The following is a 5,656-nucleotide window of genomic DNA, read 5'->3' as shown; positions in this document are numbered from 1 at the left end:
TTTGTGTCTACCTTAGGTGAGCGTCTTCTGCCCACCTTTGCCATCCTCCCCCAACGATCTTTGCGAGGGACCAGGGGAAGACTCAGGACTGCGCTGTGTAAGGCCCAATAGGTCGCATGTCTCCTGGAGGGAGCAGAGTTGATGCAGTCTGCCATTCCATTTAAAGATCAAGCGAAAAGGATGGCCCCAGGAGTAGGGTACCCCGCTGTTCTTTAGGAAAGTTGTCACTTCTTTGAACGCCTTTAGTTTCTGTAAGGTTGTGGAGGCTAAGCCCTGGTAGAGAGCTATAGAGTGGCCTTGATAGGTGACTGGTTGTTTCAGTTGAGCTTCCCTTAGTATGCGCTCCTTCAAAAGAAAGTCTGGTAGAAAGGTCAAAATGTATGGTGGGGGGGCTGGTGCTTTCCTCCCAAGACCTACTCTGTGGGCTCAGTAGATGCGGACCTCGAAATCTGTGTCGACACCCAAGATCTCTCTGAAAAGGCCTTGGAGGTATCCGGCCATGTCTGCTCCTTCTTGAGTGGGACCCCTCGAACGCGGATGTTGTTGCGTCGGGATCTGTTTTCGAGGTCTTCGGCATGCGCTTGTAGGCCCACTTGTTGATCCTTAAGACGAAGGACTTCTTGCTGTAATTGCTGCACTTCTTAATATTTAGAGAGTTTGCCGTTCTCTATGGCCGCCACTCGTTCTCCCAATTCGTCCACGTCCTGAATATTTCTCTAACCTCCCCTCCCACTTCCTGTTTAAGTGTTTGAAAGTCTTAACCAAGAGTATTAAAAAGAGTCCAGGAATGCTCGGGTGATGGGCACTTCTCCTTCATCCTGTCTAGTTGGGGGCTTCGATGTGGGGGAGGTAAGGCCTCCCTTGTCACCTGTTGCGCTCCCTTTGCAAGCATGTCCTTCAGAGTGCGGTCTCCTTTTTTCCTCATGCTGGTCATAATGATGTCACCCGACGGTTATCCTGGGTCGTCCCTCGTGGTTCTTAGGGGTGTTCCAGGGATCCCCTCTAGCCGGGGTACTTCTCCCTCAGCTTTCGGTAGTTGGTGCTGGGTCGGGTCTGAGGCCTGTGCACGTCGCCGCCGAGATAGGGCGGTGTGGCTGTGGAGTCCATCAAGGAGATTCACTGCCTGGCTATGCTGGGAGGTCAGGGATAGGGGCCAGGGATGGACCCCACTGGTGCGGCAATGGAAGCTCTGCTGTTGGGAGATTCATTTAAGGGCTGGTGTTAGCAATAACTCTGGGAGGGGCCCCTCTGTCCCGAACGGTTTGCCAGGCGGATGAGTAAGGCAGAGAGGGCAAACCTCTGCGTGGCGGCAAAATCTCCTTTCCCTTCCAGACCGGGTGGGCCTCAGTGCCTGGGCCCGCTAGGTCGGCCTGTGCGTCTTTGGCCACCCCATCGCTGGCTGGCATGTTCCCACAGGGAGCGCCTTGTAGCTGGGCCGTGGGATGGGCGTCTCATCAGCCCCTGCAGTGGACCCCCCCAAGGCCCAAACGGCACCCTCACGCACAGGAGCAGCGTGGGGGAGAACCCAGTCAACGCGGGCCCTCTCACCTTGCAATTAGTGTCGCTTCACGGTGCAAATGTCGTCCCCAAGGGCCTGCTCTAGTCTGTTGCCTCTGGGCCCGGAATCGTGTCCCATCGGGCGTATGGTGTTGCGGAGTGCCGCCAGTGCTGGACGCCGCTTGTCTTGTGGCTCCCGGGAGGACAACCGTGCTGGGGCGTCGGGAGGCGCAATCTTGGGAAGGCCCCGAGCGACGCCTTCAATTCTGCTGCAGGCTGGGCCCAGATCGCACTGTTCACTGCCATACACCCCTCCGCGCTGTTGGCTTCACTTACGTATCGCAGAGGACCAATGCACACACATGTTGGGTTTGTATCGGGCTTCGCCCTGCCCAAGGATGCCGTGTGAGCTAGGTCCCAGGTCCGACAGATGAAGGTTGCCGGGGCCCCGGCGGAGTCTCGGGGGCTGCAGCTAAGGTCCTGACACGGAACACCCGCCGTCAGCTGTGCCTCTCCCGACGAGTGCTGCTTCTTCCCCCGCTCAACCAAGCACTGGTCCTGTTCGCCTCTGGCACACGCCGTCGGGGCTGGCGGAGTCTTGACTAGGCCGCAAAGCAGCACCCTCGATTTTCACGCCGCTGGGCTAGCCACTCGGCCACAGGGTGCGTTCCTGTTGGGGGACTGTCGCTCCACTCCTGCTTCGCAGTAGTCACTGAGTTCCTGCTGCTGGATCGCTTTGGAGGTCCGCCGCCAAGTTTGTGTCGCGTACTCGATCCGCCAGGCAGGCGAGGCTGTTGGCCTCCTTCCTATATGCCTCACCGCCTGGGTGCCATTTTCTCTGGGAAGCCCCGGATCACCTGCCAGGTCAGATCATGGGTGATGTGGGGGTCTAGGGGCTCGCCAAACCTCCTCCTCTGGTGCCTGTGTGTCCCCACATGCAATGCTGATGATTGCAGCGTATTTTGGGGGACTGCGCTTGGGAGGACTAGGGGCGAGGGGCCACACGGGGAGCCCCTGGAGTCCTCGTCTGTTCAGGTTGCCATCTTGGCCACGCCTCCCATATCTGGTAATTTTAACTGCAAAAAAAAGTGCCAATCCTAACTTCAGCTGTCATCTCACCTTTTTACATCCCTCCCTCCCCTTCCTTCTATGTTCATCATCTCATTTCTCCCCAGCCATATCCATTGCCAGTTGTCATGGGAGGTCATTTCTGGAGTGCTCCAGCGTTTCCTGCGATCCATTGCTCTTTGAGCAGGGCTACTTCCACACCCATGGATCCCTCGCTGTTATGTAAATACAGCGATTAGCTGATGGGGCACACAAAAGGAAGCAGCTCCTGGGCAGTAAAAAACAAACATGAAAAGAAAAGGTAGATGATTGTGTTGAACTGCCACTTGCTTAAGTGTGGCCAGTGCAGCACCAGCCAAGCTATTTCATGCATCTGAAGGAGAGGGAGCTAGGGGGCGGGCTAAACCATTTCTAACTGAATGGTCGTTACACGCTTTATCAACAGTGCAAGGTCTGGCTAGACCCTGCTCTGTTAATCACAGCGTGTGACGTAAGCCCTCTCAAACCCCTGCAATGTGAGGAACTGCAAAGGGGCGTCTCTGGGCTTTACCAGCGTCTCTGCAAAAGTCGATGTCATGGCTCAGTGTGATTGTGAGATCCGGAAGCAGAGCGGCATCTGTCCTGCGGCGTAGGGGATACGGACCCTGAGACTGCAGTGCCATCAAACAGGGTACCGGTACTATCCCTGAGTAAAGAAAAGTGCCAGCACTGAGGGCTACAAAATGTGGAAGTGCTGGTATTCAGTACCAGTGAGTACCAGCCCATTTAAAGCACTGATCCCACTGCAATACTAACCAGGGGGTGGCTGACAGGCCTGTGTGTGCTCAAGATAGCTGAATGGGTTCAGCACCTGCCACGCAGGGTCACTCTTTCTAGGCCTGGCTGAGTCTAGCTAAGCGCCTAGATGTCCATCGCCCCGAGTGCTGCAAGGGCTTCCTCATTTAAAATAATGTCTGCCGTGAAAACTGGCCCTGCATGATTAGTATACAAAGTTCAATGCAAAATCCCACTGCGTTTTTGAAAATTCATGTCTGCACGCTTGCTTTTTTTTGTGCTTGCCTGGGAAGTTGCTGATGCAAATGCAAAATTATTATGAAGATGGTGTGAAGAAAGGGTACACTCAAACTTTAAAGTGGATTTCTGTCAGCTGTCGGGAAGGCACTACACAAAGCGCTTGGCCAGTAGAAGCCCAAAAAAGCATTCAATTAGACACATCTTTCTCCCCATGCTCCCAGGGTGCACTGATACGAGGCTGTCCAGACGGAAAATTAGCCTGAAAGAGAGACTGGACAAGTGGGAAGGCCCCCTGTAGTCATCCCTCCCTTAGTGCCTGCTAACCTTCTTTTTATTGAAGCTGATTTTAACATTGCTTTCAGCTTTTTAAAAAATATTTTTATTTAACAAAAATGACAGACATTTCACTCATGTGCTGAAATCCCATTACATCACATATAGTTATCGTCACATATAAAATCAGTTCAAACAAAAGTATATTTTACATATTTTGTGCTCTATTCCAAGTCCTCCTCAGTTCTAACTCTACCGTTGGTGACACACAAATCTCTCCTTTGTACGAATTCCATTTTGACCATTTCCTGTCCCATTTCATTGGGCATCCTCTAGCGATAAACACTTCCTTCTCGGCTATCATTCATTTATCCATTTCTCTATTCCACACTGTCACTACTGGTGGCTCCATTCCACCCCATCCCCTGGCGATTTCTCGTTTGAATAATGTGAAGCTCAATGTCACCAATTACTGTTCCGTTTCCGTTAGATCTGTCGCCTCCCAGATGTTGAGCAGGCCCAGTCGCGGAGTCAAGGTAATCACCTTCCCTAAGGCAGAGTGCATATGTGTTGTGATTCTACCCCACTGGCTTTGTATCGCTGGGCAGTCCCATATCATGTGGTAGAAGGTGGCAGGTTGCCCGCAGCCCTTGAAACAGTGATCGTCAGTTGTTTTTTAGTTCAAAAGATTTTATTATTTTGAAGGAGCACATAAGCAAATAAGGTACAAACATTAGTGACACCAGTGACATCTGATAATTGCAAACAACATATGAGACTAAAAATAATTAACTTGATACATATTTCTAATACACTAGGTCTACTGAAGTCAGGTAGATAAGTCCATAAAAGGAGAAAAATTAATAGTCAGCAGACGTAACTGTCAAAAGTAACACTATCAGATAATATATTAGGGAAAAAAGGGAAGGAGAAGAGAAAATAGAAAAGAGAAAGGAAGAGGGAGCAGGAAAGCAACGAAAAAAGAGGACAGAGAAAGGAAGAAAGAGCTGAGAACGAGAGAAAATGGACTTCCAAAGAAACTTCCTAAAAAGGAGAACATCATTTAAGCAGGCATATCAAAGGGAAATTGAGCAACCAACCCTTTCGAGGCTAAATCCATGTACGAATCCAAGGCCAGACCAAACACCAGCAGATATGGAAGGAGAAAGATGAGCATGATTAACGGAAGTATGAGCACTCCGTAAAAAGGAAACCCAAGCCCACCAGGTATGATAAGAAATGGATGAAAAAGACTTCCATTCCATGAGAATGACTTTTACTGCAATAGTTAACAACAGGTCCAACATCCAAAGGAAGAGGGACCGGGGCAGCTAACGGGCCTAATAGAATTAATGGAAAAGAAAGGTGGAACTTAATACCAAAAATAAGCATAAGATGTTTGTGTATTAGATCCCAAAAGGGTTGGAGGAGGGAGCACCCAAAGAACATATGCTGGAAATCACCAGGTAACAAACCACAACTCCAAAACAAGTCATCGTCCTTAAGATTTAGCGAATGCAAGCGAGTAGGAGTCCAGTGAAGGAGATTCATAGAGAAAAATTTAGATTGCATTAGCGAAGGGGCAATTTTATTACGAAGAGAGAGCTTACCAATAAGCTGCCAGGTGTCGGGAGAGATATGATACGTAACGCCGTGATCAAAATGATGCAACCATTTCCGTTGTACAACAGTTGGGGTAGGTAATAAAGAAGATGATAAGAATTTATAAATTCTGGAGGCTACATGCCCAGACCGTACCCATAGTTGAAAAAGGGTGATTGTGGGGGGAAGAAGGATGAAGGTG

This window comes from Lissotriton helveticus, chromosome 3_2, assembly GCF_964261635.1.
Source record: "Lissotriton helveticus chromosome 3_2, aLisHel1.1, whole genome shotgun sequence".
Lineage (NCBI taxonomy): Eukaryota > Metazoa > Chordata > Amphibia > Caudata > Salamandridae > Lissotriton > Lissotriton helveticus.
The sequence above is the reverse complement of the archived record's forward strand: the minus strand, read 5'-3'. Positions refer to the sequence as shown.